Source organism: Macrotis lagotis, chromosome 2 (assembly GCF_037893015.1).
Source record: "Macrotis lagotis isolate mMagLag1 chromosome 2, bilby.v1.9.chrom.fasta, whole genome shotgun sequence".
Taxonomy (NCBI): Eukaryota; Metazoa; Chordata; class Mammalia; order Peramelemorphia; family Peramelidae; genus Macrotis; species Macrotis lagotis.
Window position 1 is genome coordinate 303,013,974 of NC_133659.1, and position 13,206 is coordinate 303,027,179.

The 13,206-nt window shown below is 33.9% G+C and overlaps 1 protein-coding gene across 2 annotated transcripts in view; it reads right to left on the reverse strand.

The window, feature by feature from the left end:
- LOC141511763 (alpha-1,3-mannosyl-glycoprotein 4-beta-N-acetylglucosaminyltransferase C) overlaps positions 1-13,206 on the reverse strand; it is a 414,197-nt gene that overhangs the window by 336,497 nt on the left and 64,494 nt on the right. The gene's annotated exons all lie outside the window — the stretch shown is intronic.

The window sequence follows — 13,206 nt, forward strand, 5'->3', positions numbered from 1 at the left end:
TATGCTTTGGCTAAAATAAAAAAAAAGACGGGATAACAATCCTGATCTCACACAAAACAAAGACAAATAGTGCTAATCAGAAGAGAAAGTACACCTTGCTAAAAGGCACCATAGACTATGAAGTAATAATAGTAATACTAAATATATATGCACTTAGTGTTATACCATTCAAATTCTCAAAGAAGTTAAGTGAGTTTCAGGAAGAAATAGACAGTAAAATTATATTAATAGGAAATGATCTCAACCTCCCTCTCTAAGAATTAGATAAATCAAACCATAAATATGCTAGGAGGAAATTAAGTAGTTTAGTAGAATCTTGGAAAAATTAGATTTGATAGACCTCTGGAGAAAACTAAATGAAAATAGAAAAGAATATACTTTTTTTCCCCAGTGTTACATGACACCTACACAACGATTGATCATATATTAAGGCATTAAAAATCTCATAATCAAATGCAGAAAGGCAGAAATATTAAACATAACTTTCTCAGAACATGAGGGAATAAAATTTCATATAGTATAGGACCATGGAAAAATAGATTAAAAATTAATTGGAAACTAAATGACCTAATCCTAAAGAATGAGTGGGTCAAACAACAAATCATAGAAACAATCAGTAATTTCGTCCAAAAGAATGACATTAATGAGATAACATAACAAAACATATGGGATGCAGTCAAAGCTGCTTTTATGAGAACTTTTAATTTCTAAATGCTTTCATGGACAAATTAGAGAAAGAAGAGTTCAACGAATTGGGCATGCAACTAAAAAAGCTAGACAAAGAGCAAATTAAAAAACCCCAATTAAGTACCAAATTAGAAATCCTGAAAATTGAAGGAAATTTTCATAAAACTGAAAGAAAACTATTTTTTTTTGTTTTTTTGCAAGGCATAAGTTTTTGTTTTTGTTTTTTTTTGCAAGGGTTAAGTGGCTTGCCCAAGGGCACATAGCTAGGTAATTATTAAATGTCTGATAATGGATTTGAACTCAAGTACTCCTGACTCCAGGGCGGGTGCTGTATACACTGCGCCACCTAGCCTACCAAAAAGAAAACTATGTTAATAAGCAAATAAACCTAAAAGTTTATTTTATGAAAAATTAAACCTTTTGTTAATTTGATTAAAAGTAAGAGAAAGTTGGGGCAGCTAGGTGGTGCAGTGGATAAAGCACCAGCCCTGGAGTGAGGAGTACCTGGGTTCAAATTTGGTCTCAGACACTTAATAATTACCTAGCTGTGTGGCCTTGGGCAAGCCACTTAACCCCATTTGCCTTGCAAAAAAAAAACTAAAAAATATATAAGAGAAAGAAGAAAACCAAATTACCAGTATCAAAAAAGAAAAAGGTGAATTCACAACCAATAAAGAGGAAACTAATGCAAGAATCTGTGACAATTGTGTTGAACTATTTGCCAATAAATCTGACAATCTAAGTGAAATGGATGAGAATTTACAAAAATACAAATTTCTCAGATTAATATGAGGAAATATAATACTTAAATAATACTACTCCAGAAACTAACATCATGCTGAATGATATCAACAAACTTCCTAAGAAAAAGCTCCAATTCCCATTGGATTCATAAGTGAGCTCTAGCATACATTTAAATTTAATCTTCAATTAAATAACATTTAATTCTAATACTATATAGCATGTGAAAATATAGGTGGAGTCCTACCAAATTCGTTTTATGAATTAAAATGGTGGTGAAACCTAAACCAGAAAGACAAAAACAATATAGAGACCAATTTCCCTAATGAATATTGATACAACAGTTTTCAACACTGTAATATACTCTGCCTAGGTGGGACTTAGACCAGGAAATAAAGAGCTGTTTCAATATTAGGAAAATTAGTAGCATAATTGACCATATTAATAAAGAAACTATCAGAAATTATATGGCTATCTAGATAAATGCTTTAAAAGCTTCTGAAAAAATACAACATCCATTCCTATCATAATTACTAGAGAGTAGGGGAATAAATGGAGTTTTCTTTAAAATATAAGCAATATCTTTCTAAAATCATCAGCAAATACCATATGTAATGGGGATAAAAATAGAAGCTTTCCCAATAAAATTAGGGGTGAAACAAGGATGTTATAGCCATTATATTTATTATTGTATTAGAAATGTTAACTTTAGCATATGAGAAGTCAGTGTGAGAAAAGGAGAAAGTTCATAAAGAAAAGAGCATACAAGAGTAGGGATGAATGTGAATCTCCCTTTAGGCCCTTTTTGGCACTAGGGCTGCCATGTACCCTTACTTGACATTAGGTGACTCATCACAGACACACATGTGCCCACCTCAAGCAATGCTTCCCTTTACATCTCTTTATATGTGCTGTTTTTGTTTTTCAGTCAATGGGATTGTGACACAGCTATAAATGTTAATTTCTGAGTTAATGTTTGAGGGTGGGTTTTAACTCTGGTCCTCCTGACTTCATAGAAATGTAAGTTTTAGCAATAAAATAAGAAAATGAAATTAAAGGAATTAGATTAAGTAATGAGGAAACATGATTTTTACCCTTTGCAAATATGCTATTATCCTAGAGAATCCACTAAAAACTACTTGAAACATAAACTTTAGCAAAGTTTCAGGATGGATATTAAACAAATCCACATAAATCATCAATGTTTCTATAAATTACGAACAAAGCCTAGCAGGAAGAGATCAAGAGATATTCCATTCACAACAGCTGTAGACAACATAAAATATTGAGAAATCTACCTTCCAAGACAAAGCAAGATACTGAATGAATATAATTACAAAAGACTTTCCACACAAATAAAATCAGTTGTTCTTGAGAAGGCCATCAAAATATAAAATTAAGGCAATTTTACCAAAATTAATCAAAATAATATTCAAATTATTAATCCATTCAAAATACCCCAAATTATTTTTAAAACTAGAAAAATAATAACAAAAATCATCTGAAAGAGCAAAAGATCAATAATAAAAAGAAAATTAATTAAAAATTCAAAGAAGGGGGGGAGCCAAGATGGCAGCATGAAGGAAGCATTTCCCAGTAACTCCTTCCCCCCCCAACTCCAAAAGCCAACAAATTATGACTCTAACCAAAATTTAGAGGGGCAGAAGCTACAGAAGCTACTGAGTGATACATTTTCCCAGTCCAAGATAACTTAGAAGTTCCACGGGAAAGGTGTGTTTTACCAGGACCAGGAATTGAAAAAACCCATGGACACAGTACATCAGCCCAGCCCAACCCAGGGATCACCAGCAACAGCTTTAAGGGGTCATGAGAGAACTTTGCTACACCAGAATGAATGTGGAGTAAGGAGCACTGACCACAGAACTTGCAGCAAGAATTGGGAGAAACCAGCCTTCACCTCCAGAGCACAGCTCACAGACAGTAAGGGGGTCAGGGGAGACTGCAAAAATCTCTCAGCTCTCCCGGGGGCAGAACCCTGCTGTTTGCCTACACTCAGATCCAGGTTGCAGTTTGCCATTCCATACTAAGATAGCAGGGATCCTCCTCACAGCTTCAGGGCAGAGGGGAGTACCTGTGGTCATCTGCATATCAAAGCACAGCAACATTGCATATGCTCTTGGCAGAATAAAGGTCCCAGTGGGGTGTAACAAAAAAAAAAAAAAAAACAAAGCAGATACCCTAATAAAAAAATAAAAAGCTGAGGAAAGATCCCCAAACTGGTCACACGTTGGAGAAATGAGTAAACAGAGAAAAAAAGAGGAACACTATTGAGAAATATTTTGTTTATGATCCCAAGAAGGATCAAAATACTCAATCTGAAGATGAGGAAGTATAAGCTCCTGCATCTAAAAGCTCCATGAAAAACAGAAGTTGGTCTCAGGCTATGACAGAGCTCAAAAAAAGATTTTGGAAATTAAGGAAGGGAGCTAGAAGGAAAATTGGGAAAAGAAATGAGAGAGTTGCAGGAAAAACATGTAAAAGAAGTCAGCAGCTTAGTAAAGGAGATCCCAAAAAATGCTGAAGAAAATACCATGTTAAAAACCAGCATTGGTTAAATGGATAAAACAGTTCAAAAAGTTACTGAGGAGGAGAATGCTTTAAAAAAGCAGAACTGGTCAGATGGAAAAGAAGATAAGAAAGCTCTCTGAGGAAAACAAATCCTTCAGATGTAGAAAGGAGCTAAAGAAAGGTGATGACTTTACGAGGAATCAAGAAACAATAACACAATACCAAAAGAGTGAAAAACTAGGAGAAAATGTGAAATATCTCATTGAAAAAACAACTGATATGGAAAACATATCTAGAAGAGAAGATTTAACAATTATTGGGATACCTGAAAGTCATGATCAAGAAAAGAGCCTTGACCTCATTTTTAAAGAAATCCTACAGGAAAGTTGCCCAGATATCCTAGAAGCAGAGGGAAAAAATAGAAATGGAGAGAAGCTACCAATCTCCCCTGGAAAGAGATAAAAAACCAACCCCCAGGAATATTATAGCCAATTTCCAGAACTACCAAGTCAAAGAGAAAATATTACAAGCAGCCAGAAGGACAGATATTTCTTAGGACAAATATCATGGAGCAGACGTCAGGATCACACAGGACTTAGCAGCAACTACATTAAAGGCTCATAGGGCTTGGAATATAATATTCTGGAAGGCAAAAGAGCTTGTAATGCAACCGAGAATCAACTACCCAGCAAAACTGAACTTTCAATGAAGTAGGGGAATTCAAATATTCCTGTTGAAATGACCAGAGCTGAACAGAAAGTTTGACCGTCAAATGCAGGACTCAGGTGAAGCATAGAGAGTAGAGAAGGGTAAATTATGAGGGACTTAATGATGATGAGCTGTATGTATTCCTGCATAGAAAAATGATACTGATAATACACATATGAAAATTCTCATTTAATAGAGCAGGTAGAAGGAGCTTTATAGATGAAGCACATGAGAGAGCTGAATTTGGAGATATAATATTTTGTAATAATGGAGTCAATGGCTAAAAGGGAAATGTACAGGGGAGTAAGAGAAAGGAGAGGTGGAATCGGATAAGATATTTCACACACACACACACACACAAACACACATATATATATATACATATGTATATATGTATATATATATATATTTACAATGAGCTTTTGAAATGATATGGAGGGTAATGAGGGAACCTTTAATCAGAAATGGCTCAGAGAGGAAATAGCATACACATTCAATAGGGTATAAACATCTAGAGTAAAAAGGAGAGGAGGGGGAAAGGAGGATGTGGGTGATGGAGGAGAGGGTAGATCACAGGAGAGAATAGTCAGATATAACACATTTTCTTTTTTATTTCTTGCAAGAGGCTGGGATTGGGTAGCCTGTTCAGGACCACACGGCCAGGTGGTTGCTGGGTCTCCGGGGCAGGGGATATGTGGGCTTGGGGTCTCTTGGCCCCAGGTCTGCTGATCAGTCCCCTGTGCTACTCAGCTACCTACAGCACATTTTAGAAGAGGGACAGAGTGAAAGGAGAGAGAAAATATAAGGTAGTGGGGAGGAATGGATGGAGGGAATTAAATCAGCAACAGCAACAGTACAAAAATATGGAAGTAACTTTTATGATGGACTTATCATAAAAAATGTGATTCACCTGAGACAGAACTGCTGGTATAAGAAAACAGACTGGCACACATTCTTTTTTTCTATTTCCTTTACTTTATTTCTTCTGAGGCTCTACATTTTTGAGGGGGAGGGGGTATTATGTTTATTCTTAAACAAGAATATTTAGTAATATATAAAAAAATTTATTTGTACAAAAATATTCATAGTATCTCTGTTTGTGGTGGCAAAGAATTGGAAATTAATGGAAATATCCTTCAATTGGGGAATGGCTTAACAAAATGTGGTATATGTGATAGAACACTATTGTTCTATTGGAAGCCAGGAGGGATGGGAATTCAGGGAAGTCCAGAAAGATTTTCATGGACTGATGCTGAGCGAAATGAGCAGAATTAGAAGAACACTGTGCACCCTAGAAGCAACATGGGGATGATGACCAATGCTGATGGACTTGCTCATTTCATTATTGCAGCAATTAGGCACAATACTTTATTTTTCTTCCTCAAGGATATGATTTCTCTCTCATCACATTAAACTTAGATCAACATATACCATGGAAACAATGTAAAGACTAACAGACTGCCTTCTGTGGGGGGGGGGAAGCAGAATTAGGGTAAAAATTGTAAAAAAATTCAAAATAAAATATACCATAGAAATGTTAAAAAATTCAAAAAAGGTAACTAGTCATATAAAATCTAAAGTGTATTTTAAAGTAGTAGTTATCCAAATGATTTGGTATGGCCTAAGAAATAGAATAGTACATCAGTAAAATCACTGAAATTCTTGAAATTGCTTTACAAGACACCATAGTAAATATGTATTCTTTCCTATTGTTTTAGAAGAAAAAAAGATCAATAATACAAAGGAAATTAATTTAAAAATTCAAAGAATGTAACTGAGTCATATCAAACCTAAAATAAAATTTAGCAGTTATCAAACCTATTTGGTCTTGCCTAAGAAATAGAGTGGTACTTCAGTAAAATCAGTGAAACTCTTGAAATAGGTTCATAAGACACAGTAGTAAATATGTGTTCTTATCTATTGTTTGATAAACCCAAAGACTTGAGCTTCTGGGATAATAACTTACTATTTGACAAACTGCTAGGAAATCTGGAAAATAGTTTGTCAGAATCTATGCATAGACCAAATATTTCATCAAATATTTCATCTCATATACAAAGATAAGGTCAAAATGGGTTTATGATTTATATATAAAGGTTGATACCATAAGCCAATTAGAAGAGCAAGGAATCATTTACCTATCTGATCTATGGAGAGGAGTGTTTATGATCAAAGAAGAAATAAATAACTATTTAAATGCAAAATTGATAATTTTGATTACATTAAACTGAAAATTTTTGCACAAACAAATCCAACTACGATAAAGTTAGGAAATAATTTCTGCAGTCAGTATTTTTTATAAAGGCCCTTTGACTGAAATATAGAGAGAGAAGAGAGTCAAATTTATTAGAATACTAGTTATTTCTTAATTGATAAATGATTAAAGGAAATGTATAGGTAGTTTTCAGATAAAAAAATTAACACTGTCTATAGTCGTATAAACTACAGACATAAATACTGTCTCTAAACCACTGTTAATTAAAGAAATGCATATTGCACCAATTCTGAGATACTCACTCATACATATCAGATTGGATAAGATATCAGAAAATGGAAATTATAAATATTGGTGGCGATGTGGGAAATCTGGGATATTAAAGCACTGTTGATAGATTGTGAACTGATCAAACCATTCTAGAGAGCAATTGCAACCTATACTCAAAAGGCAATAATATTGTGCACACCCTCTTATCCAGTTAATACCATTTTTCTACCAAAATTAGGAATGTATCTCAAAGAAATCACTAAAAAAGGGGAAAAATTCCCATGCAGAAGAAATTTCATAGAGGCTCTTTTTTGTGGTAGCAAAAATTTGGGAACTGAGGGGATGTCCATCAATTAGGGAATGTCTGAACAAGTTGTGGTATAAGAATATAATGGAATATTATTTCTCTATGAACAGACAGATTTCAGAAGCATTTGGAAAGACTTATAAGAGCTGATGCTGAATATAATGAAAAGAACCAGGTTACTGCTCATAGAAACAGTAACATTTGATCAAATATGATAATCTTTGCTCTTCTCAACAATATAGAAATCAAAAACAATTCTAAAGGAAATATAACAGAAAACTATCCATATCCAGAGAAAGAATTGTAGAATCTTAATGCATATCAAAGTTTCCTATTTTTATCATCTTAAATTTGCTTCTTACTTCTTTCTTCTCATAGATTTTTCTTTTGTTTTCATTCTTTTTTTTCAGAGCATGATTAATATGTAAATTTGTGTACATATAGCCTATATCAGATTACTTGCATCCTGAGATGTATAGGAGGAAGAAAAATTTACTAACTTTAATGTTGAAAATTATATATATATATATATATATATATATAATTGGAAAAATAAATTTTAAAAAAAGATGAGAATAAAAAACCGAAATGTTCTTCCAATAATAGTTACAAAGACCTGAGTTCCAATTACATTTCATATATTTACTAGCTATATAACTCTGGGTAAATACCTTCATCTCTTTATTCCTCAGTTTCTTTATCTTTAAAATAAGGAAGTTGGACTCTGTTATCTCATAACCTTCTAACACTAAAAACTATGATTGAAAGAGATATCCTGGAATTTTACCTATATCTAAATTATATCCATAGCCACACACACACACACACACACACACACACACACACATTACTGTTCCCAATGCTCTACTAATTCACATATTTAAAATATTCCCAAAATAAAACATTGAAATTATTAAAGAAGTGCTTTTTCTCATAATTGAATGAGATACATAACATTGCTTGTTGCATGTGTGTGATACATTTATTTTTCTTTAAATTTAAATTGACGACTTAGAACTAAGATGCATTTGATTGCAGCATTAGAAGCAAACACACATACAATGGTAAATTCTGAGGACTGGACTCTCCAGAAGTGAGCTCATTTCAAAGCAAGGTTAATTAGAAAATTATCCAAGAAAGGATCCTTGCATCCTGTGCTCTTTCCTTTAAAAGGAGCCCAGACTCCCATCAAGCCCAGCAGTCTGTAAGTGGAAATGTTGATTTGTATTCCACTGTTTTAACAGAGAAAGTAGATTCTTAATAGAATCACAGTTGGTCTCAGCAGGCCATTGCTTCTTATTTTAAATGTACCATGTCCCACAAGGAAAAGAATGATGACTACTGTCATCTATGGGATGGACCGAACCTGGTAAAATCTATAAGAGTATTGATTATTAGAAACAATGGGATTTTAATAATTTAACAACTAGAAACAAAGACAAGAAAAGGATCAATCAAAACATTGCAGTCATAGACAACTGTAACTGGAAACTTGATAAAACTCATCAAGTGACCCTCTGGGTGGCATTTCAATGAATTCTTTTATGGATATTTTTTTAATTATGAATGAACATATAAAGGGAACTAACTAATGCACCTAAATTTGTTGATTTTTTAAATATAGGACCATATAACGAATGTGCCACTCTGCTGGGTATAGACCCAATTAGCCAGACATTATTAGATTTTATGTACTGAGAACATGCCGAGTATTGTGTAACCCATCATGAAGTTTCTAACCAAAATTGCTTCTCTTTGTCCTTGGTACATTAATAATATTGTTTTCTTCAGGCACAGCATTGCTATTAGAAAACACATCTAGTTAAATAGTTACATGTACTATTTTCTCATGTGAATGCTAACCATACTGTGACTTTTACCCTAAATATTTTTAATACCTCCCCTAGTGTATATGAGTCAAAAAGACTCCAAGTCCAAGGTCTGACTTCAGACACTTTCTGGATGCATGACCCTATACAATGCACTTCACCCATTTTCCCTAGTTTCCTCATCTTCCAATTAAGTTGGAGAAGGAAATGACAAACCACTCCAATATGGTTGTCGAGAAAATCTATAATGGAGTCACCAAGACTTGCTCATGACTGTAGTAAGTGAACAATACCAACGCTCATATGCATGCTTCATTATCCTTTTTACATATTTTTCATCCCTTACATACCTAAAACTTTCTACTTTCCTCTCTGGTTTCTATTATCTAAGAATCAGGTTGAGATTGCTGCTGAGTTCACTGGAAAGGGGAGAGGACATTAAGAAAATTAGCCCCATTTATTCATTCATTCATTCATTCACACCACACTGGACAAGTCCTACTCAAGATTTGTGCCCTCCGATTGTCTCTATCTAAAATGAGTACATTCTTCCTGTTTTGACCTATCTCACTGCATAGTCCCTTGTGGAGAATACAAAATACTAGATTTAATACACTAATAGGTAAATGTCAGCATACATAGAAGTGATTAAAGTAGTAACATAAACTACTATAGACTGGAAGGAATATTAGAAAAATCATGATATCCAAAATTTTCATTTTTCAGATTCAGGAACAGAGGTTCAGAGAAGAGTGGTTTGTCCAAGGGTGAATTCCAGTGTATGACTGGAAATGAGATCTCCTACTTGCCAATTCAAGTTTCTGTCTATTTTATAATGATATATTCATTCATTCTTCAAAATAGATATCTTTTGTTTTAGGATTTTGCTAGGCAAATGGGGTTAAGTGGCTTGCCCAAAGCCACACAGCTAGGTCATTATTGTCTGAGACCGGATTTGAACTCATGTCCTATCCACTGTACCACCTAGCTGCCCCTCAAAAGAGATATCTAAATGGCTGAATCCAATCAGGGTACGAGATTTAGAGCTTAAAGAATTCTCAAAAGTCAGTGAAACCAACCTCTTCATTTTAGGGATAAGGAAAAATAAAGCCCAGAGGGTTAAGAGTTATATCTAAGATCACACAAGTAAGAAGCAAAAGATTTGCAATTGAAGCCCGGCTCCTTTGCCTCAAATCTAGCTCCCTTTCCACTAGGCCACATTGCCTCCTCAGCCAGTAGTATTTATTGTTCTATTCCCTGCTTCCCCTGATACTTTTATTGCTGCTGACTCCCTGTTCAGATATTCACTCATATCAGCACTATTTAAAAACAATAATAGTTAACAACTGTATGATGCTTTAGATTTTATGAAGCCCTTTATATGCATTATCACATGTGATCTTCACAAAGGCATTGTCTGATATGCCTGAAGGCATTACTCTCTCCATTTCATGAATACAATAACTGAGGCTTACAGAGGATAGCTGATTTTCCTTGGATTGGACAGTTAGTAAATGTCAGAGTCCATACTAAAGCCCAACCTTTCTCACTACAGTCTATCACTATGATGAGTGAAGAAACCATCAGTGATCCCATTTACTTTATGGTCACTGGTGTGACAACAGTAACAGCAGGTACCACAGAGTGAAGGAAAATTTCTATAGAAGCAATTGTCTCAGTATCTATGGAATTTTAGCTTTGGATTCAAATTAGGGATTTTGAGGCAAAGATAGCAGCATTGATATTAAAAACTAGCTAGAACAATGACAATGGAGATTCCATTATGGAATGATGAGGCTTTAGTAATGATGGGATCATAGATTTAGAGCTGGTAATAACCATACAAGCCCTTAAATTTTATTGCTTTTCCCTTTTTTTTTCATATGAGGACACTTAGACCAAGAGAAGAAAAATCATTTGCCCAAGGTCACAGAGACAGAAAATTGTATAGCTGGTATTTGAACCCAATTTCTTTGACTCCATATCCAGAGTTCTTTCTATAATAGCATGTTTGAGAACCCCTACAAGATTCTAATTCAATCCACAGAAGTGGGCACAGTCATAGATGGATGGCTTCCTTGATATCCTTACCTATCTGACATGATTTCCAAGGAAAAATATGAATAAGAAAATTTAGCTGATATAATTATCACACCAAATACACAAAATACTTATCATATAACCACCTATTTGTTCATTAAATTAACAAGTAGTTGACATGCAAGAGATAGTAAATTTTCTTTGGAAAAATCCCTCTCTTGCAGTCATTAGTATCTTCTCAGTTTAGGTGTGGGGAATGTCAAAGGATAAAATGCTTAATGGAAATCCCCAAGAAAAAAAGCAAATCTTCTTGGAAGATGAAGACTGCTAATGATAAATTAAAAAAATAAAACAAACCAAAAAACAACCTTACATTAATGGTTAACAGCACGCATGAAGTAATAGAGAACATACCATATGATCAATGGAAAGGATGCTGAACTGAGAGATGCTGAATGTATATTAGAATCTCAATTATGCCACTTCTCTTGTGAACTGGGACAAGCTACTATCTTGCCTCAGTTTCTTCATCTATAAAATAGAAAGTATTAGACAAAATGATCCCTAAGGTAGTTCCTTTCTAATTCTATTATATAAGCTAAGAAATTTTGAGGCTTTTGTATGTACCTATAGGTAGTTACTATGGCAAGTATTAAATGATTAGAGCTTTGCAATTTGTGAATAGCAGTAAGTAGGTAGAAATTAATGACAAAAATACACTTCGATGCAAATTATGATGTTATGAGTTCTTTTGAAAAACAATCTAAAAACATATTTTTTCTGGGTTTTTGGCAGAGGGATTTTCATTTGGACTAGTAGATTATGTGGGCCACTGGTAAATGGGCCTCAGGAAGGGGCATATAGGCTATATAAAAACTCTTGAACGTAAAATAGTTGACCTTGATGGAAATGCCACATTTTAACAACAACAAACACCATATAAATCAGAGGATTTCATTTACAAGAGAGATTTAATTCATTCTTAAGTGAAGTCATACATTATGGATGACACATAACCAGTCTTAGGTTCCAAATAATTGAATGACACAAGTTATCTAAAAGCATTCACAAAAGTGAAAGAAAAAAATCTAAAAACTCCTCCTCTAATCCTTGTGCATATTCCATTACACTAAGCTGGTTCTAGTTCCAACTTATTTATTGAGATAAAAATCAAAATGAAAAAGTGAGAAATGTAGATTGGCAAAGAAGCATAAAATATCAAATCATGGCAGCTAATAGGAAAATCCACAGACCAGTGTTGAAAATGATGGAATCTTAATGAAAAATTTCATTGTTTCACTCTAGAGTCTAGAGGAGCCAGGAACAAAATAGGATTACATCATATCAGGTTTGACAATTGTTAGATTTTTAATAATCACTGAAAAAGCTTTCTTAGGTAGGTTTGAGAGTTCAAGGTTATAATTCATATTCTTTAAATTGCTTAATAACAGGAATATATTTACATGGGAAAATTCAATCTCCTATATATTCAATATTTCTCAATATTCAGCTGACAGTGGAAGCACTTAATATTTTTATTGTTTTTTAACAGATTCTCATGGAAAGTGCCTATGCGTTTATAAATATGGATGTGTACTAAGCAAATGATATGTATGTATCTCTCTGTGAAAGAGCAACAGAGAGAGAGAGAGAGAGAGAGAGAGAAGATGGAAACCTATTTTTTAATTCCATAAATTAAAAATAAGTAAACAAATTTTTAGAGAGAGAGATAGGATAGAAGCCTGTTTCTAGATTAAAGTGACAGACTCTATTCTTATCTCTGACACTTCCTAGATATTTGACCTGGATTAAGTTCTGTGATCTTTAACCTGCTCTTATGTAAAACACGGTGGAAGAAATGAACTCTCCTCTATGTCTAT